General features: G+C 36.4%; 1 protein-coding gene and 1 long non-coding RNA gene across 2 annotated transcripts in view; one reads left to right on the forward strand and one right to left on the reverse strand.

Moving 5' to 3' along the window:
- Positions 1-25599, reverse strand: part of LOC117243684 — a 166722-nt gene that overhangs the window by 110765 nt on the left and 30358 nt on the right. The window lies entirely within an intron of this gene.
- Positions 1952-4961, forward strand: LOC107203736. Its single transcript, XR_001521326.3, has 2 exons — positions 1952-4181; positions 4660-4961. It is a non-coding gene; the product is annotated as an uncharacterized LOC107203736 (long non-coding RNA).

Genomic DNA, 25599 nt, shown 5'->3' on the forward strand with positions numbered 1-25599 from the left:
CCCCCTTATTCATCTGAGCAAGTATGTGAAGTGCCAGTAATAATTTCTCTTTTTCTGCTGTGCTTTGTTTATGCCGTATTGGGAATAACTGCTATGCAAAACATACTCCCTGCATTCCACTTAAGTTCCACATACTTGATTTTTCCTAGCACAGAATTAATGTGAGGCATTATAAGGCAGAGGTGTGGAGCAAAATCTCCATTGATGTCAAAATCTAAATTGCCTTAGAAGTGAATATTTTGGGTCCAATCTGACCCTATTTTAAGCTCAAAGTAAATCTCAAAACAATCAATAGGATCACAGAGGGTTAAGCGAGGACTGGATGTGTATCTTTAGTAACTACAGTACAGAAATTATTACCTATATTTAATTTGATGTTAATGCATGCATAAGCCCTCTGCATATAACAACCAAATACTCCATAATCAGGACTAGTTATACTTAGATGACAACATTTAGTACCTCTAGGTCATTCAGGATCACAGACTTCAAATAATTTCCATTACACTTCTAAGAGGCAAGAGGTATTATCACCATGCTACCTAAAAAGAACTGACACCACAAGCAGCTTTAAGGAGTTGCTTACTTTGGGTGAAACAAGTGGCAATTGTTACGGATTTACAAAGAAGTTTCTGGTTCCTAATTTTGTGGCCAAACCACTAGATCTTAGCTAAGGTTTCAGGGCCAGAAGAAGTAATTTTTTCTAGGACTGCTAGGATTGTAGCTAATATAATGTATGCTATAAAGAAAAATCAGTCATTCTGAAAGTTGAAAAACAATAGAATTTGATTCATAATGGCATTTGCAGGGTTTTGAATAAGGGGGTTAAAGTAAGGAAGTTTGGAAACTGCACAGAGGAATGGAAACAGAACGGAAAGGGACTGCACATCATTTGCAGACCTTTGCAGTCCTTTGGGATCATTCAATGCATAGAGCATTGAAACTAAGGTCACTGTGAATAGGTTTGAGCTTGAATGCAAGTACTTAAAATACCTTTAATACTGATAATCTTCGTAAGACAAAGTAATGTTTCTTTATTATTCTGCTCTAGAAGAAGTTAGAAAAAAAATTATATTCATGTTCTCACCAGTATATAAATCACCACTTTTGTCTGAACAGTTCCCAATATTTTTCTGAATTTAGTTGCACGCCTTTAAAAAAGCAGCATACATTTCATGAAGGAATGATGTTCTACTATATTATATGATCATAAAAAATCATCCTAAATTTGACATGCTGATATGCTGACCTTTCACTTACATCTCCTTCAGTCAGCAAAATAGAAAGAAAGAAACCTGGTTTTAATGAAAAAGGTGCAGTGTAGCAATCCTCAGTTCTATTTAGAAACTCAACAATCAGGCTGTATTTGAGCTGCAGTATTTTGTGAATGATACTGATAGTTCAGCACAACTACAACTAGACTTCTATATATTGGTTCTCATATTCCAACATTTACATCATGGTGATTAGTTACAATTTTCAATGGTATACCAAGGGCATATTTTCTATTTTTATCACACCTGAATATTTTTCATCAGTGCCAGTCATTCTACAGAACCAGGAAAAATACCATGCAGGAGAAGTAACAGAATGCCAACATTTAACATAAGGACAACCCAATCCTCTTTAAACATGGGTTGATGAGCTGGGTGTCATGGGGTAGCTTTACCTTTAAAGCAGCTGAGGAGAGAGGGGAAGTTGGAGGTGCTGATGGCTGATGGGAGTTTTTTCCTCCTGACCAATTATCAGTCATTTCCAAGAATTGACAGCAGATCTGACCATTAAAAAGTGAATTCAACTTGTAAACACCCCCTTAAGAAGTACAGACAGTGTTCTCTCGATCTCTTTCGCTTCCGGCTCTTGGCAAGGTAACTAAAGCTCTGTGTCGGCCTCTCCCCCCTCCCTCCAGGCCGACAAGGCCGCGGGAGGGGGGAGAAGCAGCGTTGGTCAGCCGAGCTTGGTTTGTAGTTGTTTCTGCTAGACTGAAACCTGATACTATGAACTCTTGTAGCTTTTTAAGCCTCTAATTCTTTTACTACCTTGAGTAAACATACAGATTACTCCTTCTCTCGGAACGACAGAGAGAGAGAGAGACAATTAACATAGAGAAAACATCATAGAACCACCAATGCAACAGTGAGGAAAAGAGTTAAGTTTTAAATAAGAGAGAGAGAATAAGAAGATGCTTAATAGCTGAAATATCTTTTTGTTAAAGCTATGGAGATGGACAATAATCATATAAGAGACTCCTGTAATTCATGATGAGAGTATTGGGAGGAATAGAGTATTCAAAGTGTGGGTTTTGAGCAAAAGAGACACTGTGAGTTGCTGGAATCAAGTAGAGTGAAGATTTTGAGGCCTTGGGGGCAAAGAGAAACTGTTTTCCAGGAGAGCTCACAGAAACAGATGAAGAGGACTTCTGCCTTTGAATAACTCATCCTTAAAAATGAAATCCCAAGACTTTAGTGACCCATGCACACCTCGGAGAGATGTGAGATGGGAGGAGAAGATCTAATGACAGATTTCCGGGCAGCTGGCATTAGAGAAATAGAAAACTATGACAAAAATAGTTTTCTGGTGAGGAACTCCATAGATTGGCAGAAAGAGACTTCTGTTTCTCTATAAAGACTGATGAAAAGACTCTAACAAAAATTGAGACTGTTTTTAGCCACCAAAGTTCTAAAGTTATTTGTCTCTATGTTATCATGTCATGTGTACAAAGAAATGGTCAAAAATGTAAAAGAAGGGGTTTTCTGGAAATTTACTCTAGTGTTCTTATTCTTGTAGTCTGTTAATAAACTGTCTTTATTCCTTTTAAGTTTTAAGCCTGTTTTGCTCTTGTTTTAATCCATATCTCACAACAAGAAATAAGTAATTTCTTTAGTTACTGGTTTAAAACCACGACACTGGGGAATGCAGAATGCTTTTGGATTTGCCTGTCTATAAGTGGTTCTGTGAAGAGAACATAACAACATAAGCTTTGTGAAGCTCCCAAAAATGCGAAAAGAATGTTGTGCTGTATCTCATTTCTATGTAAAATTAATGAAAATAAAGCAATGCACTTCCAATGCATAATGAATAACCATGTCAAACTGTATCAACTTTTTCAGACTTTCCCTCTAGAGGGCTTTTAAATGAGGTCAACAGCACACGTATCTTTACATTTGATCTGAGTGGGAGCAGCACACAGTAACAGAGCTTGGCCATGCAAAGTGCAGTAACAAGCTCTTCTCAATTCTGGTGATGAAAAATAGAATACTAAATACAACCCTTGTATTTGTACGAGATATGGACTTCACAGATTCAGTTATGGAGAGAACACAGGACTGTGAGTAGAGATACACAGTCCTCATTAACAATGCTGAAAAGATCAATGTTAGCTAAGCACAAGAATGACAACCCCATATGTCAGATTCAGTAGGACTAACAACACGTGCCTGCTGAGGGGGAATATTATTCCTTAGAGAAGTTTCAAAGAATCAGGCTAAATGCTCATGTTCTACCTTAGAAAATAATAATTATGATTCTATCTTAACAGAAAACAGCATCAGTATGGTCACAAAAAGTAAAAGGCAGCACTAATTAAGTAAAATTACTACAACAGCTCATGTTCCATTTTCCTGGTTGGCAGCTGACCAGATCAGCACAGCGCAGCTCAATATTGTATGTTTTAGTCCTGGTCCATGCCATGCAAAGACACTATTTCTTGTCTATGACAGACCACATGTACCAGAAGTACAATAATATACAGCAAATGTGTTGCATAACTCAGACTCTTCTGTTCTGTGCTTAAAATAAATCAACTACTGTTTCATTACTTTAATAAATGTGCTTTTATTATAGAAGAGAAAAATTCTATAGAATAAATTATTGGTAGTGTTCTGGAGATCTCTCTTAGCCCTGGAATCTCCTGCTTGATTTTTCACTAAATCTGTTAATCCTTCTTTATCCCCAGCAGCCTCACATTGGTATGTCCCAGGGAAGTGACAGATATCGGAGTATTGGAGATCCTTCCCAGACACTCCAAGGATCTATCTCCTCTGCACTGCTTTCCCAGGCTTTCCTGGCTGTTTCACAACCTCCATTTAGAACTTACTGTGTCATCTTTGCTCCTGAGAGGCTGCAATGTAGTGGCCATGGATAAAGCAGCAACCAAGCAGCTGCAGGCTTGCTGTGCACAGGTAAATTTAGAACATGTTGCAATTCCCATCCCCAAAGCAGAATCAAATTGGAGCAGTCAAGCCTGGAGTCCCTAGGCTGAGCAGCTCCCTCTCCTGGAAGGATGCTCTTCCTGGCCAAGTCATGAGATCCTACCTGGACGCTTGGGAGAGGACAATTTGTGTCTAGGGACTTGTACGTAAGATTCTGTTGCAGGTGTTTTATGAACAGAACTACCTAATTAAGAACTATTCTTCTACACCAGTGGGGCTAGAATTTTAAAATAACACCCTTACCTAAAATTTTTAATATCAAGGGTAATTTTTTTGTTGTTCTTATTTTTTTTTCTCATTGTATTATTTTATTTATCATTAAATATATTTTCAGCAAAACTTACAATATATGATTTCCAATGAAACTGTAGGCACTGTAAAATATAGTCCAAGTCTCTTGTCCTAGAGATCTTGTAATCTATATAAACTGTTTTGTTTTGTTTTTTAGATGGAGGACATAAGCACTGACAGTGGTCTCATAGGCAGTGTCACAGAAAATGCCAAGAATCAAATCCACATCTTCAAAGTGTTATTCTAATATTTTAAAATCAAGGAAATTACTTTTATAGATATATTACAGCTTTTTTATTATTGTTATTATTTGAATATTTCCCTTTGCCAAATGTTCTCTGCCTCTAAAATGTTCTAACTGGAGTGGGAATGCTTTTATTTAACTGGAAATTAATCATTATTTTTCATTAATCAGTACATTTTGTGAAGTTCAAAGCAAAAAGGTTATACTTCCATGAATTCATTCTTTTTGTCTTCTATGCAGAGGCATTGTTGGAGTGTTTCTCTGCAGCCCCTTTTGCACCACTCACAGGACAAATCAAACCAGGCATCAGGATTACAGAGCTGGGCCACCAAAACTTTAGACATCTTAATTACAAACACAAATACTGTTTGCTTCTCAACACAAGCACCCATAAACCATAAATCGCTTCACAGTTACCTCTTAACAAAGATTAATCCCCACTTAAAATGGTAATAAAGAGGCACCAATCCTCCCCTGAAATGCTCAATCCTGAAATGGGAGCCTCTTGTCAAACTTTTTTTTTTTTTTTTTTTTTTTTTTTTTTTTTTTTTGCATTTACTCATATAATTAAAGACTTGTTCGGGAAAAAACTGCTTGTTAAGTTTGAAATACAGGGGCTTCTTAAAATTATGAGAAAAACCTAGTAAGTGCAAACATAAAAGAAAGTTTCTTCCTTTAATCCAGCTCTTGTCACATTGCATCTATTCAGCCACACAATTTCCAGCCATGATGGTGGGAACACAACATTTTTATGTTGATCTTCAAAGTGATTTTTCAAAATGGGTGTTTTGACTTCCATCTTATCATTCAATTGAGAACTTGGAATGTATTTAAGTTGTTTCTGGTGTACAACTTGTTAAATGCATTTATTTGAATTCATTGAATATTTGTACTCAGGCCTGTCATTAAAAGCAGAGAATCCATGGAACAATTACAGCTCAGGAATGTGATCTGCAAAACCATACCCAACCTGTCCTGATATTTTTCTCATCTGTGTGTCAGCATTTCTCGTGAGGATGAGTCAATTTTGTCATTTTCTTTATACATGTTATATATGTTATTTAAAACAAAAGTTAGTAAGCAATGATACTTTAATTGCACTGAACTGGCAGAAAGGGCTTTGGAAGAAAAAAGGCATTCCAAAGTTCCTGGAGAAGAAGCTGCAACTATGCAAATTGTTCACAATCTCAGCAATCTGGTTGGAATTTAGGGAATTTGGGCTAAGCCCCCTAAGTGAGCAGAACCTACTGGGAAGGTGGAGTGGCTAGGCTAAGTGATCACTAATTTGGGCTCTCTAAGGTAATTTACATTATAGTAATTAAAGTTTAGATTCCCTTGCTGTTCTATTTACAAACTCTATTAACCTATGACCTTTCTCTGAAGTTTACGCCCAACTGTTTTAATTTTTTTTCCTGAGCAAAAGAAAAGCAGTTCCTATGGAAGTTATTTCTCACAATAATTAATTGTATTTAGAGCCCAAGAGGTAAATAAACATTTAAAGACAAACCAGCTGCAATGCTGTGCTGTGTATACTACAGATCCACTCTTTTGATCCCTTAGATGAACCATTGCTAATATTCTTGGTTTTGCCTGCATTGATTTTGCTTTAAGTACAGCCTACCATATGCTTTTCATTTAGTTGAATTTAAAATGATGGGTAAAATCCTGCTGCAAATTACACAGATGCAAACAAAGAACATATTTTGACCCTACATTCTTATTTGCTTCTTATTAACTCGAATTTAATTACATTTTAGTAAGCAAGTGCAATAACTTTTACGCTATGCATAGACACATTATATGGCAAGAATTTAAAAAAAGTCTAGAACTCTGTATTACAGCTGAAACAACATGGTATCTGCTTCTCTGAACAGATATGACCACATCTTAGTCAGTGAGTAACAAACAAGTTACTTTCTTATCCACAGCTGAAAGGCTCTGAAATAAATGTCAGTTTCTTGTTATGTCTTAATATTTGTCTCACTCTTCCAGCATGTTATGATTTGGAAAGTGCTGCTTCTGGATGATAGACCTTGAAAGCTGAGGGCACTTGTTCCCATCCAGAGGCTCATCAATGTGTAATACAATTGCTTAAGAACATGGAGTAGCAAAAGGAGGCTACATAGTATTGTGGGGGGAAAATCCTTCCCCAAGAAAGGGAAGGGAGTTAATCTGAGACTTTCTGCTTTAGGGGGCTGAAAGTAGGCAACATGGATGTGGATTTCTGGAGAAAGGGGCACATGCTGGGCTGTAGAGCCACACTGCTTCTCACAACACAGGGAAAGACTGCACAGAGAGAATTAATGAGTGTGTTGGGCACCAGGTTATTAAACAGCATCATAACAATCAGTAAACAACAAAGCTCCAGAGCTGGTCTCAATTTGTAGAAGACCAGGCCTCAGGAATCTACTGCCCTTCTACTGGACCAGCCCATGAGAGACAGCTGCATCAGGCATTGATACAGCTACATCTGTATAGATCAATACATTTATATGCAGCTTATGTGAGGAGCAGAGATATGTGCACATTCACAGAGACACTGCCTTTCTGCTGTGGGAGGTATGAAAGAATATCTTATGCTTGGCTCCAGAATTATATTCACATAGATATCTCTTGGATTTTTTTCCAGAAATAACTTATGACAAGATTTCTATATAAAATAAAGTTTTAATTAAAAATGTATTTCCCAATACCACAACCTAACTATCCTTCAAGTTCACATTTTCCCTGAGAACCGGGATATGGTTTTTTCAGTTTACATCACTAAAAATACACAGCATGTTCATTTGTTTCATTGATACAAAGACACGACCATCTGCCATCCTCAAGACACCTACAAGAGATTGGTGTTTTTCTAACTAATCTTGGATATAATCATATAATTTTTAATGTCTCTGGAAAGAGACATCAAGAGTTAAGACACCAGAATTTGAAACAAAGTAGTAGCCTGCACCTATTCCTTAATAAATTAGAAATTTTGTCTCCTCCAAATTGCAAGTAAATTTTGAGTTAGGGCAATAGATTGTGTTAATCAGATCATCAAGTTGTCATGCTGTTAGTTCTGTCCTACCAGTAAAACGTTAAAGGATGCAATGCTATTCATAAACAGAGATACATTTTCAACCAGAAACATAAGTTAATTGAATTCCACCAAAATTACTGTCCCTAGTCAATCTGAATACAGTTTCTTATCCACATTTGATCACCAATAAGTAAATAAGGTGAATGATGTCTGAGAGCATCTTATTTATATGGTGATTAAATAGTAATCTTTCCCAGTAATTTCCCAGGATGTAGATGTCACTGCTTTGGATTGGTTTAAGATTATTATCAGCGAAAGTGCAAGAGTTTGTTTAATTAAAGTTATTTCAAATTATGATTAAATCACTTATATTTTGACTAATGTGTATACATCATAGTCCATGATATATGTGGTCTCCTATCTGTTGTTCTAATCTCTTCAAGGTTTTGTATTCACAGAGGACCAATACCGTGTTTTGCAGGAAAGATAAGAGATAAAATGCACATCCTGAGTAAGAAGCAGAAGGGATCTCATGTGAAATCCAAGGAGGAAAATTTATAAAACATGTTCAGAGATATGGGGGAGAAATGTATTTGTGATAAACTCCGGAACAAGCTATATTCTAGGCTAACCTTTTCTCCTGACTAAAGCAAAGTCATTGCTGATAACAGAACAAAAACTGTCACCAAATAGGATTTGAAACATTACAGAACTTTCAGTTTTTAATTAACTCTTGCTAATTTTCTCACATAAAGACATGACAAAATTCATTGGACAACCTCTCCTGTAAAACTTTTAAAATCCTGTATAACTTAAACTTGCATATTAGTCTGAGGCACATTCCAGAAAAAAACAGAATTATGTAAGACATAATTTCTAGTTTTGCAGTGTTTTGCTAAAACTAACAAACCAATTTTAATTTTTGCATAAGTTTATTTTAAAAAAATCATATTTTCCATACTTCACATGAATAGAAATTACATTTTTAGTGTTGTGCAAGCATTTAACTTTTGATTAGAAAACAGAAGTTGCAAATCCATTAAGTAAATAATTAATCTGTAAATTATTGAACTAGCTTAGTTACCTCTTTACCAAACAACGACGCTTGCAATAATTTTGACATTTCACCTGAGAGGAAAATGGAAACACCAGGGGTTTTGTTGTTTGTTTTTTTTTCATTCTGATCAAAAGCCCACAGAAGAACTTCTTTTCTTGGCCCAGGAGAAGGTAACATGCCAGCAATGACAGTATCTATGTCCAGTGTTGGCAGAACTAAGCCTCTACCTACTCTCTCTCCCCTCTTTCCCTCACTTAGGAGCAGTAACTCCTATAATAACTATGTATGTGTAGTATGTATATATTGTATATACATACATCTAGTTCACATGCATTATCATGAAATAATACAGCTAAACCACAAAAGCTTTCTTAAAACCATTTCTATTGTGTCCCCTCTTCACAGACTGTAAGGCCATTTTTTTTTTTATTAATAATATGAAAATCCTCACACATTTGAGATTGTAGTTTACAAGTAGCCAAACTTTCAGCAAGAACAGTGTAAACCATGTCCCAGTGTTGGCTGAGGCTACGGAAATATTTATTATGCAGATTCTGAAGTATTCTAAATGATTTCACAATTTGAATCCATTCTTAAAGATGTTTCCAAAATGCGTATAAATCGCATCAGTTTCTTTGGACAGCAAGAAACCTACCTTTTTTATCTGCTTGATTTCAGACTGTGCTTACTGTGCGGTATCATTATTAGACATCAAGAACAAGTGTGATTTTCTTCGTTGGTGTGAAAAGAACATACAATCACTTAGTCTCCAAACCTACAATATATGCTAGAGCAGGCACCTTTATTTTAGGGTAGCTTCAAATCTATAATTTTCATTCATTTCCTGCTGGCATTGTTATTTCTCATCTCCTCTCTTCTCCCCATGTAACATATGAGAGAGTACTAAAAAAATAAATAAGTGGACAGATGAATGGAGCATTCCTCACTTAAAAATATACTACCTAAACCCCAAAACTAAACCGAGTCCCCAGTATTTCAGAAACCACCTGTTAATATGCACTAAAATGTGTTTTATCACCATACTGAAATGAACAAAGCTTTGAAGTAACTATACCCCTGACCAAGGTTTTAGTGATGACCATTCTGTCAAACATACTACAGACAGCACAGTAGAGTTACCGTAGAGTTACTATTTTCTCTGTTTTTTCATTTATAGTCTTTCTAGTTGCAAGAAAAAAAAATGCAAAATGTCACCCTAGATTTAGATCTCTAGATTTAGCACCATGTTTTTAACAGAGCTACAGATTGACTCAGAATACTTTAAGGACAAATCTTGTCATAAATACCATGTATGAAAACGTCTCCTCTATTGTTTATCTGCTCTCCTGAGAGAGTAGTTTAGATATTTTTACATTAAATATGAAAACTTCTACTTTATGTCTATCAGTGTAGTTGTTGACATCAAAACAATTAACGAATAAGCGAGTGGTTGCTAATAACATGTACATCTGAACTAGTACCTGAATCTAAAGCACACTACTAATCCCACTGGTTCTAGGATGTTTCCCACCTGGCTGAGCCCCATGTGCAGTGTTCACCCAGACTGACAGAGTGATCCAGACACTGAGGGATAATGAAACAACAGAACTACAAAATGTCTCATTCTGCAGAATGTGAATCTCTTCTGAGAGCTGGGACAATCTCCTCCTATAATTTTACCTACCAGTATACCCTTAAGTGTCTCAAAATCACTTGATGCAGTAAGGTCTTGAAATCTGAAGACCAAGTGACCTATTTCTCTATAGCTAACTGGTGTACACATCCTGCAAAGCAAAAATATAATTGTCTCTGTGTGTAAAGCTATCTGGGGGGAGCCCCAGTGTATTTGCATGCTAATGTAATGGATTGTTTTTAAAGATAGACCTCTCCAATATAATTGAGGTATCAGAAAGATGCCAGTTATGAAGAAGGGGCATAGTGCACTATAAACCAACTGCCTTGTGCAACTAAGTGCTCTACATGCTGTACAATACAAAAATATAATTGACCCTGTCTGTAAAGCTATTTTTGTGAAAAATAAATCATTAGCATGCCAAAAACAAATGCCAAAAACAAGTGCCAGTTACAAAGTGGGGAGTATGACCACTGTGACCATCTGCCTCCTAGATGAGTGAACTACATTTTTTTGGGGGGGAGGGTGGCAGGGGAAGAGAAAAAGAGGCCCCCCACACCCTGACCTGCTTTCCCCCCAAGTCCTCTCTTTCTTACTGTTGTCCAAAATAAAAACAGGGCTCATGGGATTTTATGTATAGGGCATTTGCCCTATAGAGGGAAAATGTACTCTGTAGTAGAGGAGTATCTTTCAAATGAGTCTTCTGTTCAGACTGAAATCCTGACAGGAAGGATCCCTGTCAACGGGAGTACTGTGTCTTTGAACACTGTTTTGGGTTGGCAGTGATTCTCTCCTAGGGATGTTCCTTATTTCCACATGGAGAATATGGGTTCCACTCAAATACGTGCAGAAAGTCCTTTAGTCATGCAACAGGCTTAACTTTTTCCATTACTAAGCATCCGTGAATTAAAGACATAAGGGAACGGCTCTCTGTGTACTTGGAATAACAACAATGGCACAGATGCTGCATTTTATATGATCCTAACACATAATCAGCTGTGCCAGAAAAATACCCAAGATTTTTATAAAATGTTTTTGTGTTCAGAACGCATGAAATGGTTCAAAACCACCTGCATCTTTCATGTATAAAACACTTATGTATTCCCATGATCCAGAAATAATGATGTTTACATTTACATTAACCATCTTTGTCCAGATTTCTTTTTCATTGAGATATTAATGAAAAGAAGTTTCTTCTTCACAACATTATTACCCTTAGGGAAAGCTGCAGAGAAGTTTCCATTAGATTGTACCACTTTAAGCAGCTCCTGGCAAATGCTTCTGTTTATTTTCCTGGTACCATATATTTTGGTGGTAAAATAATCCAAATGTGTCATTGTAAGTGGATACTGTGAAGAGTCACTAAAAGACACTTGAATTGTAAACTGAAATTAATTGGATCATGTTTTTGGAGATTCTGATGGGACCTGGTAAGAACATGAATCTTCTCCTGTGTACATCTTGTAGCGGAGCAGGTAAGTGGAACAGAATTTATGAATTGTGCACCATTTCTTCTCAGCCTTCAAGGATTTCCCAATATGCATTGCTCATGTGAAATAAATTCTACAGTCTGCATTCAGGAATTTTGACTCCTTGTCTTCTTGACACAGACTTCAATTCGTCTTGGGAACATGCCAATAAAATTCCTGGTGAAATGCAAACAAATAAGCTTCTTGTAAAAGGGTTTACATGTGTATAAATAGGTAAACTCCTATCAGTAAATATTATCTCATTAAACCCAACATCTGTCCTGCTGTGGTGCATAAGTAGTTTTGTTGCCTCACATTGCCTGGTTATATTTATTTGCAGTTTGTAATGAAATGTTTTTTACACATCTATATACCAGTTTTAATACATTTTAACTATTTCTTCTAGGATATCTACTATAATGATACTCTAGAACATAGAAGAGATTAATTTCACAGTATTTTAGAAGAGGCATATACTTCTAAGCTGTTCTTGGAATGTTTTGTTTACTTGAATTTTCTGTCTAACTAAGTGGAAACTGATAGACTGAGTCAGCAGGAAAAAGAAAGAAAAAAAAAAGAAAACAGAAATTCAGTCAACAAAGAATTTCTTCCAAGAATGTTTACAATCTGAAATATCCCAAGGTAATGATTAGCAAACAAAGGCTACCAATCTAGACAGTGGAGCTTTCTTTTCTGTCACTATCTCCACTCTTCAACATGCTTACATGTACTTGCTTGGTCCCTCTCATCAGAAGAAACAGAAGATGAAGTCTGCCCTCAAATTATATTACAATAAATAATTATATTGCAATAACAAAATAATCTACCTGATTTACCAGGATAACTTTCTAGCTTTCCCACACCATACTTTACTAATTCACAAAATTGTAGCATACATTTATTAATGGAAATATATTCCATTAACACAGCAGTGTGTATTAATAAAATTAAGCAGAGTTTTACAAATTAGAAAAATTTTGCTGTCACCAGAACTTTGTAGTAATTTTTTTCTAAATACACTTTTTCAAGTTTGTTGGGAGGCACTGGAATAGAATGCTTTCCTACCATGTATTTTTTTAAAGTAAGTGCAATTCCCTATCATTTTTATTCATAACTTTACCAAGTAAGTACCCAACTGCAACAGTAAAGGCAACCTCATTTGTACTTCCACATCTGAGAGTGCAAGCCCTGAAAGCAGTGACTGTGAGCTTTTCCCCCTAAAAACTCCGCAGTTGCAGTGACATACTCAACACTCCCTCTTATGTGGATACTAAGGCACATGATTTTCCTTTCTTTTCTAGTTTCTGTTCTTTTCTAGAAACAGTAGAAATGTCTTGACAAAGTAGTGAGGAAAACCCAGCCTCTGCAGCAGCAGCCCAGGAGAGGCTCCTGGTGATGTAAGAATTACTCATCTGAAAACCCCATGATTCCTCGCTTGCAGGGGCTGCTTTCTGTTGAGAGCACTGAAAGGAGGAAGTGGCTGGAGCAGAATACAGAGAACTCGCTGCTCTTACTCAATAACACATTTTCTGTTTCCTCTAATTGCAGAAGTATCTCTATCTGATACAGCACCACAGTCAATATTTGGTGATGTCATCAGTTTCAGCTTCCAGAGCTCATAAACATTATCAGAGCTCACATATCAAATACACATCATGTTCTCAAAAATTATTTACTCTGATATGAAGCTCATCTTAAAATTCGTGGTTCCTAACAAGCATTAAAGCCACCTCTAAAATTTCATTTATCAGACTCTAAAATACAACTACTATTTTATAGGCCTATTTAAATTTAAAAAGAAAAATTTGCAGGAAGGGTAATATTTTTTATTAAGTTTCAAACTGAAAAAAGCAAATGTTTATACTAAGCAATTCCAGCTTAAGGCTGAAAAGCTGGTGTGCTCACACTGGTCATAGTAAATCTATGAGCATTACGTTGCATTCTCAAATTACCTTGAGTAATTCCAAACAAACTAGCACAATTTGCAAGACATAAAACATTTGAACAATTAAAAAAAATAAGAAAATAAATAATAGCTGACAAAAAAAAATCCCTTTTTTTCATGCCTTTAACTCAATGTCCCACTGAGAAAACACTATTGACTTCTAACATGCAATTAAAACTGTTAAAATTCTCTTCAGTGTTTCTGCAGCATCTGCTTCACTGATTGGTGTCAGTAGAGGTAAAATTTTAGTCTTTATTTTGTAGGATTCTGCAGTGACTAGGAGATGCTTAGCTATTGTCTCAAACAACAGAATCTAAGCAGTCAAGACAACCATATCACAAACAACTGCTAGAATAATCACATAAGTATTCAATGCACTGCTTCCTTCTGCATTCCTTAGATCTCACAAACTATAAGGAAGACAAGAATTTTGTGATGTAATTCTCCTCCTTCACTTCTACATGAGGAATGTAATCTGTTATAACTGTAATAATTAGATCCATTAAACCACATGTCGAAATAGGCCTCTCAAATTTATAAAGACATTTATTTAATCAAGTATCTTAAGTTTCAAAGTTTAAAAGGACAATTATTTAAGTTGAGGGTCCACACTGCACCCTAACAATTCCTTGACTGTACACAGGCTGCCTGGCCATGAAATGCAGGGAAAGTATCAATTTCTTCTGTTAGAAAGTCCTTTTGTTGGTGAGATTCAGTTTGTCACCACTATTTTGTGGTTACATAACAGAATAAAAGTCAAAATGTTGGAAAAGGCTGTCACAACTCTCAGCTTAATTTGGCACCTTTGGCTGAGACAAAGAAGTAGCCCAATGTGCCAACTTCAGAGGCATCCAGAACTAGGCAAGAACTGTCCCCTCTCCCTGCAGCTCTGCCCAGGCACCTTAGTCCTGGTGCCCAGTATCCCCATGCTTCAGCTACCAAACCTCTCCTGCCAGAACCTCTCAGTTATGAAAATCTGGGCCAAATTCTGTCTTGGTTTTGTAATTTGGAAATTGAGTGAACCAAACTCATTAAACCTGTCCTAGACAGCTTCTGGAGCAAGGTCACCAGAGGTAGAATGCTATGAATTAATATTCACATTCCAAAACTTAACCTATTCCTTCCTTTCTTTTAATTAAGCTTCTCTCTCTAAAGAGCTATTTATGGTCATTTATCAAAATGTTTGGTAGCCAAATAGATAAAATAATAAATAATAAATAAAAATCAAAGTATTTATTATCTTCAAGTTTTAAAAGAAATAAAGCCTAACAGTGGTACCTTGAATTTATTGTCTTCTTCATAGGCTATGACATATAAAGAAAGAAAAGATAACAGGAACTGTCATATTGTCTCTAATGCAGGTGTAAAGAAGATGCAAAGAAAACTCAAATAGCTTTATGGTAGCTGATTAAAAAATGATAATACATAGTTTACCTCTTTGTTAGAGAAAACACTACATATTCTGTATTAACTTGAAAGCACTTGAAATGACCTTGCTGAACTTGTTTGAAGAGCTTCACCAGACCTTCATTCAAATGTTCTGAGATCAGCAGTATTTTTCTGATTGGCAAGATCTGCATTTTGATCAGAGACTTGCAGAAAGCACCTGTGCATGTCCAGCTACTGTGAATGGATCTTGCTGCAGCCAGACTTATGTTATTATTGGCCTGGGGTACATGCAGTCAGCATACTGCTTAATGTCATCCTGATTCAGACAATCTTACTGCAAGGAGATGAACTTTGTTAGTAGTCAGGCTGTCACAGGCATTGTAATAAAGTCCTTCTTTGGCATCCTTCAGAAGCCTCTCTCGTTCAAAGCTTTACTCCAATCATTGAATCAGGTCGAGACTAAAATCTTATAAAATTAGAACTGCCATCACAGTGATCTCACTGCTGCAGTATCTATATGTCTGTACATTTGTATAGCTATAAAATCCTTTCCCTGGCTCCTTTGCATTATGCTGCAGTATTACCCTAGTGGGAGCTGCTGCTGAATTGTGTGGTGACAGGGTTTGCTTTCATAATCAATTATGAATTCCACTGAAAAAGGCAATCCAATTACTCCCTAGCTCCCAACTATGCCAAGCATGAGAGCTTATGGGGCCACACATTCAGTCAGATAAGGGAACTGATCCAGCTTAAAACTGACCTGACAAAGAAAATTGTTACACCTTATTTGGGTGATCCCAGGGCCACATGCCGATGGAAATGGGAAGAACCTTCCACCAAGAACAAGAACTTACACTGTCTCCATGTCATCATTCTAATTCACCTATGGATTTTCCATTTTCACTTCTCAGAACACTCTGGGCTAAAAAGCCCCCATTTTTACATAGATCGTGTTGCCTGTTCCTATCCGTCCAGCTTTATGAGTCTGTATTTGTCTGTACCAAACTAATAGGTAGATTTGTTTGCACAGTCTGAAGTCACAGAGTAACACAAACTACTCTTCATGGGTGCACTGGCTAGGTCATGACCTGCCACCCAAAAAATTTTACATCACCCTTAGATAGGTGCAATGATTTTATATCTGTCTTTCATGTGCACAAATGCAGAGTCAGACCTCCTACCGTCCCCACACACACATGATTAAAAACTCTCCCATTTACATGATGACTCCCTATTAACAACTGCTTTTTGATAACTGTCAGCACTTAATCCACTTAAGATGGGCTTTGCTGATATTGTAGAGGGTTAATTTTTTTATCAGAATGTCACACAGTAGTTAGATGCTGTACAAAAGCCTTATACATCTACATACACAATAAAGCTCACCCTATTATCACCACAATTTTATGACTTCCAAAGCTTCCAAAGCTACTAAATTCTTTTCCATTTTTTAATATTCCATGTCTAAGTTTTCAACCTTGAACAATAAGTGAAAAAAAGGAAATTAAATAATTTACCAGTCTGAGATTCTAACCAGTAAATTGCTGTGAATCTGTAACTACGCTATCATTTTCATTGTACTACACTGCCCATTTAGGTGAATAATAACCCAGGAGACAGCACCATGCAGGGCTAGCAAACAAGTAAATCATTTAGATTGCACACTGCTTTCAACTGAAAAAGGGGCAGTAAATCTGTCTTGCATTGCCTTCTCTTTTGTTTAATTTTCAGGATGGTGTAGTCTTTTCATTGAAACAAAAAAAAAAATTCTAGAGATTTTATTTATTGTCTGGGTTTTGCGCATAATGACTGAGGCTGACCAATGCAAGGCAGTGCCCTAGCAGAATAGGCTCAGCCATTTAAGATCGTGCCAGATATAACACACAGCCGGCTTTAAGTAGATGAGAAAATTCTAGTTACAGCATGGCACCATCTAATGGCTTTGGCTTTAATTGCAAGAACTCAAACAGCGTTAAGTGCTGGCCGTACAAATTGCCCTTCTATCATTACTTTGCTCACCCACCTCACTATGTAGAAAAGCCGTATGGAACTGGGAAAAAAAGAGGAAATAATGTAAGTTGCAAATATAAATCTGGGCTGACAACTTACATGGTAGTACCAACTGCAACCTATTTTTAAGCCATGACTGAACACTACAGTTCCAAGAGAAGTATTTTAACACAAACAAAATTTAGTTATACAAAGAGCACAGTGTTGTCTATACACAAAAACCAAAATACTGTATTTTCATAGAACCATAAAATAGTTTGGGATAGAAGGGACCTCAAAGACCATCTAATTCCACCCCCAGTTCCATGAGCAGGGAACATTCCACTAGACCAGGTTGCTCAAAGCTCCATCCAGCCTGGCCCTGAACATTTTCAGGGACAGGGCATCCACAGCTTCTCTGGGAAATCATTGCCAGGGCCTTGCAATTCTCACAGATAAGAATTTCTACCTAACATCTAATCTAAAGCTACTATCTTCGTTTGAAGCCATTCCCCCTTGTCCTGCCACTATAGGCCCTTGTACATAGTCCCTCTCTATCATTTGTGTGTCCTCCCTTCAGGCACTACAAAGTCACAATTCAGTCACCCCAAAGCCTTCTCCAGGCTGAATGGTCCCAGTTCTCTCACCACACAGCAGAGATGCTCCAAATCTCTATCACCTTGGTCACCTCCTATGGACTTGCTTCAACACATCAATGTCCTCTCTGTGTGGGGGACCCCAAAATTTCTAACTTACTTTTGGATATTTTCTGCTAAGAAAAGGTATGCCTAGATATTACATTATTTTGCATTTGAATTTCACATTTCTTTGAAATTATGCTAAGAACCACGTAACTTTGTACAATACTGTGACAACTTCTCTTTTGATTTGCTTGTCAGCAAGTTAAAGGTAAGAGGTAATCAGGACACTTGTGTTGCATTCCCATCTGCTGGTGACTTCCTGTGTTATACTGAGCAGATCAGCATGGCTGCACGAAAATAGTTTTTGTTGCAAGTATGGAAATGCTAATATTAAAATTCCTTGTAAGCATGACAATGGTTTAATAATCTTTTAAGTATATCAATAACTAAAAATATGCATTGTCATGAGAAAAAATATTATTATATAACAATTTCCTTGTAGGATATGCAATGGCAAGAATCTATGCTCAGAATAGCTACAACATAGGCAGAAATCTTCATCTGAATATTGTCATTTAAGGCCACAATTGACATTTAGATGTTAATAAAAACCATGTGGTACTTGAAAGTGAAAGGCTCCAAAACTTTACCATTCCATCAATCCCATTCAACACCATTAAAACATAGCTTAAACCTAAGAAAAGGTGATTGAACAGTGGAACAGGTTCCCTGGAGAGGCTTTGTGGCCTCTGCTCTTGGAGGTACTGAAAAGCCAACACACCTCAGCCCTGGACATCCTGCTGTAGCTGCCCTTGCTCTGAGCAGGGTTGGACTGGTTGTTCTCCAGAGGTGCCTGCCCACTTCAGCCATCCTGTGGGTCTGTGATTTTCTAAAATTTCTGTTGCTGCTTTAGAAAAAAACCCCAAAACCTCAATGCATTATTAAATTGTGTTCATCTCCAAATCTTGTGATGATCCTTCAAATCCTCTAAGATTTAGAAAAGTTCCCTCTCTTATAAATATTTAGGATAATATCTCAGGATAGCCAGGGAGTGTACTACTGGAAAGATTCAATACTGGATCTGGAACTAACAATGGCTCCAGAGACAAGCTAAACGTAATGAAAATGTTTCAAATCACTGAAGTGGAATTCAGTCACAGCTGGTATATTCCATAAAATATAGATTTTTTTAATTTAAAAAATAACCCTTTGAATAAACCAGAAAAAAATTAAAGGCAGATCTATAATGTAATTTAACTGCTCTCACATATTGAAAATGTATTTACAAAAGTTCTAAGAATTGAAATAACAATTTTTGAAAATAGTGACTAGATGTACAAAATCTAGTGATAGAGAAATAGAGTTAACACACATACCCCAAACCTCTTCTCTTTTATACTTTAGGAGACACAGTCAGAAAATCTCCTTGCTACCATTTTCTTCAGACAGGCTCTCATGTGTTCAACATATGTCCAACTAACCAGTTGTTCTTGTGACCACTGCCGCCTTGAGCCTGTTCATATCACTACTGCAAAAGCCTCTGCTGGCTCAGCGGTAATTTGGTTGTCCCCTTTTACGGTTAGTGTGAAACTTTGGAAGTGCAGCTGAGTCTGACTCATGTTCTAAGCAGCAGGATGTGTATGGATACACACACTTTGGCAAAGCCTAAAGCACCATGACACTGCATTTCTGAGATCCCTCAGGTCAAACTGGATCCCAAATACAGCCTTGAGGTCTGTGATTCCCAGATGCACTAACATGCTAGTCCAGCTCATAGCAAACAGATATGGATAGGAAACTGCTGCTTCCAATGCTTTGAACAGTTAAAATCATGGTGACTTGGATAGGAGCAGAGTGTGTGCCACAACCTGCACAGATAAGTCTAGCAAAGGAGACAGTCTGAAATACACTGATATTAACTGAAAGAATAGATACATTATTCCAACATAAAACATTTTTAAAAATCAAAGTGGTGTTTTTTTAGTGTACTAGAAGCACCTGCCTGTGAAAAAAACCCCCAAACATAAAATAATTAAATACTCAGTTGCAGAACTGAGTATTATATTATATATAATATATATATTATAACTTTGCATTTATGTAATCTATTTCTCTAAATATATATCTGTTCCTACTACAGAATCTTGCAATTGGAATATAAAAGCCCTCTGGCAAATTTAAATATAAAAATGTAGACATAGTTTTTGTTTACAGGTATAGTTGGAGAAGGAAGAAAGTGAAACAACAGCCTGAGGCATTGACAATAAATTCTTTCCAGCTGGAAACACCATGCACATAAGGTTACCTTGCTTTACAAGGTAAGCAGAGGAATAGATTTACCACTGGTTATACAAACACACAACAAAAGATCACCATAGGGTATACATGGGGAAATAAGTAATAAATGCATCAATGTCTAGGTGTATTTTTTGTATGAGAAGATATCAGAGCATTTGGCAATGGCTGGCATTAAAACTAGGGAGAAAGATTCACCATCTTCCTACATTGAAGAGAAAACAACACAGACCCAGACTCAGTGGACTGCCTCCTGTTTGGTAGAAATATTTGTAAAGTTGTATCCCTTATGCTGACTTTAAAATATGACTTCTGTGAAATTCTTCCTCTTTCTTCAATACATTGTTCAAGCTTGATAGCAGAGAACCTTTCAACATAAAATAGCACTTTCCTTTCTGCATAAATTAGGCTCATCTTCAATCTGTATAAATTAGGACAATCTTCATCCAGGGGTTGAAAAAACTGATTTTGTAAATATTCTGCACTCCACTCTCAGTCAGAATCTCTGCTTTCCCCACTTCTATAAAATCATGTCACATTCCTATTGAAGTGTTAAGTAGAAAGAAAATGCAAATTGCTGTTCACATTGAATGACTGTTTAGAGGGTTTGGGTAGCACAATTCAGAAACTCTACATTATTTTACTGCTTGCATGTCTATCCTCTGCTACTGACTGCTCCAACTGCAGTGCTACACACTCCTCAGAAAACAACTAATTCATAATTTGTTACTTCAATATTTTTTTTTCTTAGCAGAGTACTTACACAAATTTTCTCCCAACTAGTTTCTCTAATAAAGAATCTATTTCCTTTTCAATGTCTAGTCCTTTGTATTTTATACAAACAAATATTATATCATACCCTGTGGTTTTAAAATTAGTAATTTGGATACTTCAACAAGGAAAAAAACTATTTTCTCCTTTGTATAAAAAGATGCCTTTCTGAAGAATGCCTGTGCAGATCTGATAATGCTCCTACAACAGAATGCTCATCACATCTACCCAGCAAGAAAAAGTTTCTCAGCAGCTACTATCTGTTGATTCTCCTATTGCTGCATTTTACAAGACAGTAAACCCTCTACTGACACTGTTTACTTTCCCTAAATTGCTAACTGTATTACCAGAACTGGCTTCTCTTTTTGCTGTATGTGCTCCCTCCGCATAAAGCTCTCCTGATCATCCCCTTCAACCTGGTCTCATAAAAACGATGTTATATACATAATTCTGTCCTCTACATTCAGTATATTCTCCAGCTTACATTTGCCTATGCTGTTTATCAGGGAGACCAAACATCTTGTAATATAAAATGTAACTCAAAGGACTTTCATATATGATTCACTGTATTATCTTGCTGTGATGGTTTACCCTGGAACTGCCAAACTAAAGATGAGTTCAGACTATGTATTTGCTACTGACCAAAAACCTTTTCTCTGAATTTTCTTTCTAGGAAACAAAGGACCTAGCAAACAAAGGAATAGCACTGAGGGTCTGACACTATGCTGCAGCAGACATGACTGTATCAGTTGGCATGAAATGTAGATGAATGGTTTAAAATAGATGCTGAACTGGAAGCATGTATTATACACCAGCTTTAAGCTATATGAACCAGTCAAGTAATAGTTTTCAGTTATTAATGTCTTTACAATAGAATTGAGTTTTAATTCAAATGCTTTAGAAGGCCAGAGGCCCATACACATGCCAAACTTCTACCCTTTTTGCTCCAGCTGAATGGCTTGCATGGCACTAAGTAAGACATTGTCAGCGGCACCAAAGCCACACTGTACAGAAAACTTCGCAGTACATGTGCTGTTTCTTCAGCCTATCTATTTTGACTTATACTGGGCTAATGTAGGTGGATTTATCATGAATTAATACTACAATGAATACAGCAAAGTCAAAGAAAGTTCAACTGCCTACGCACAAAATACAAGGCACTGAATATGTTCACTGCTTAGCTTCAGGTTCTGAAGATTCATTCCCAATGTCAATTTTTCAGGCAGCTGAAATAACATTCAAGGAAGTGATTAGAATGTAATTAAATCATTTCAGAGTAGTTTTACACTGTATATGTAGAAAGAATGTACAAAGTTTTGTCTTAAAGTGTCAGTAATGAAACAAAAGCCTTGGGAGAAGGATTGTCATTATATTTGTACATAAATTATCTGCAACTGTAAGCTAAAAAAAGGCATTTTATAAGAGGAAAGGAAAGAAGTATAAATGTTGAGGAGACCATACTTTTTTCAGATCTTTTTTCAGTAGTGTCCTATGGCATACAATATACTCTTAACCAAACAGTGACTATGTTTTAATTTAATTTCTACAGTTCTTAGCAGAATTCTCAAGACAGTGGAATAATCGGCACACAGAAGGGTGAGCAGTCCAGAGCCTCCCCAAAGGAGATCCCTCACCCTGCATTTCAATCACTTGGGAATGTATGAATAATGAAGAGGTAACACTATATGTAATACAGATATAAAATAACTTGGATACATTACAATGCTGTCTGCTTAACATGATTCCAAACTTCTTTACCTCTAAATCTCCCCACTAGCTCTATTCTGGTATTATCAGCAAATCTGAAAGGGGCAAATAAAGCAAGGGAGAGAAGCATAAAAAAGGCCATACCGTTAACTCAGATAAAATGAATAGTCACTTATAGCACTTCAAACCATTCTTAAAATTCATGGAAACTCTGCTTATGTGAAGTTTCACTCCTGCACAGTCTTCTCTTAATTACTCTTCAGTGGGATTTCTTCTGTGACCAGCAGCTCTAATAATCAGGCACTACAGATGGGTTCTGCTCTACTGGTGCTCGGGTGGTCACAATGATGCCTGACAGACTGTACAGATGAGAGGATGTGTGTAATACTGGAAAGGAGTAGAAAACTGCAAGTCTGTTTTCCATAACCTTTCTGTCCTTTTACTCTCAATGGGTGATTTTGCAGTAGCATAGTGCAGGGTTTGTACACCCCATTATATGAGTCTGGAAGGAGCTCATGGGCTGTTGGGTACCTAATCAGCCTCTCCCAGTGGCAAACAAGATACTTCAAAGGATGAACAAATAAAGAAGAGCCCTGTTTAATTAGTGCTCAGCTAAGAGGAGCAGACTTAGGGGAAGACACAAGGAGAAATGATCCCTGAGAGTCCCTTGGTAGAGAGGAAGGCCTGGCAAAGGCTGTTCCCTTCTTTGGCTGCCAATGCTCAACTTCAGCTTCCCTGAGCCACGGCAGCACAGACACGTCCATGAGTCAGCAGTTCAGAGAAAAGAACAAAGAATCTGCTGTCAAAACACCTTAGAAACAAACAAAAATGGAACACTTTTGTATGTCCCAGTCTCATTTTACATACACCAAGAGAAATAGAAGTTGCCCTATTTTAAGCAGAGGATTACATCCATTCATTCGGGTACAGGGTTGTGTGGAGCAGCAGAATGAAGCTGCAAAAGGTTTTTAAATAGTAACTTTGTAAACTTTTGTGCCTTTTATTATAAAATATATTAAAAGATTTGGTTTTGTCTTAACAGATGTTTTTAGTTCTTTTTCTTCCTTACTTTTTACCTAAAAAATGTCAGAAACTAAATCTGGTCTTCAGTGACTTGCCCATGAGAGTGGACAGTATATGAAGAGAGAACAATCTTCTAAAACAAACATATATTCATAAGGAGCTCATAAATAGATACTAAATAAAGGAACAGATGAATCCTGAGTTTCTCTTACAGAATTTCTGCTTCCCAGAATTGTGAACCACATACATATCTTCTCTGTCTCTTTTCAGGTTATCAATATATTATTAAAAACAATATTTTTTAAAAAAAATCAGGAAAAATGAAAAATATAACCAATTAAAGTTTCAATGGATCTTTATACCTGCTCCTTGTGTTTAGCAGAAATGGATTATGAGAAAATAATGTTCCATAAGAATTTTTTTATAGATTTCACTATCAAACCAGCTAGATGTTTTGTGCTTAACTGTTTTATGTATGCATGTGTACACGTGAATATATTTAAATAAAACCATTTTGTCCTTTTGTTTGGTACAATTAATTTTAATTTTAAATGTTCTTTCTCAATTCAATTTTTCTCTCTCCAACTGCATCTTTGATCAAAGTTGGGATAACTAGGTACACAGATATCAACAGAATATACCATTTGAGTGTAGAGACCTCCAATATGAATATTTTCTCTTAGAAACCTTTTAAATTCTTTCCTGCATCTCGCTGTGTTGGAAACAAAGTAGATTGATTTCTCATAATACCCAGGAGAATTCAAGGCATTGACAGCTGAGGAAAGGGACACAGAAGCTTTGGAGACATTAAAATAAAGGAGACAAGAGTTTAAAAACAGCATCTACACAAACTGCTTCACATCCTATATTATGAAACCTACTCACGTCCAGAGGATATTTCCACTTTGTTTTCAAAGACCAAATGAAGCGCACAGTCAGATTTATCATATGCTTCAAAAAAAGAAAGATCTATTCTCTGAATAAGGAATCCATGCTCTAATGCACAGCAAAACCAATGTACAATTTTCCCAGTTCACATTATTCATACTGAGTATCATAGAGGTGCACAAGCATTTACATGCAGGTTAATTCACAGATAGGGAAATAAAAGTCATGTTAATAACAGAAATCTGTAAAAACTGAAGTCTTTAGAATAGGGGTTTTAAAAGCAAGCAGAATTAAAAGTGGCTGTTCACCACAAGGTAACTGAGGGAAAAAATGTTAAGTATGGATAAACTCTGGTGACACTGTCTGTTCATTCTTTATCTTAAGACTAACCAAGTAGAGCATAATCAAAATATTAAAATAAAGAATATGATAGAAAATTAATTCATAAAATGGAGAGATTAACTTCTGTCTCTCCTAATATATTTTATAAGCTCTTGACAATCAAGGACCTTCTGTAAAAATACCCAAGACTTGGGGTTTAAAACACAATGAATAAAATTTAATTTAGAAAAACTTGATTCCTGTATTTTAAAAAGCCCAAAAAGCAGAAAAGTATCATGATCTAAAAAGGAAAGGAAAAACAGCATAAGGGAAATACTGGTAAAACAGAAGAAATTATCATCTTTTCATTTAATGCAGATCCAAGTTCAGCATGAAGATTGCCATTAAAATATTGCCTAAAAGTAAGGGGGAAAAGGGAAACTGTATTAGCTTCAGCAGCTTCAAAAGAAGGGGTATCTATATCATTAAGATATTAACTAGTATCTATTTAGTATTAACTTTTCACCTTAATCATTGCTTACATTAAATACATAACAGAGTAAGAGTAATGATGGTATAAAAAATAAAGATGTTCATTTCACATCTTCTCCTGAAACAGTCTTGTAAGGATATGCAATGTAAAACTCATGTCTCTGAATTAAGAATGTGTTCATTTTGCCACCTAAACAAAATTAATACAATA

The sequence above is a fragment of the Parus major genome, chromosome 4A (assembly GCF_001522545.3).
Source record: "Parus major isolate Abel chromosome 4A, Parus_major1.1, whole genome shotgun sequence".
In the NCBI taxonomy this organism is placed as follows: Eukaryota; Metazoa; Chordata; class Aves; order Passeriformes; family Paridae; genus Parus; species Parus major.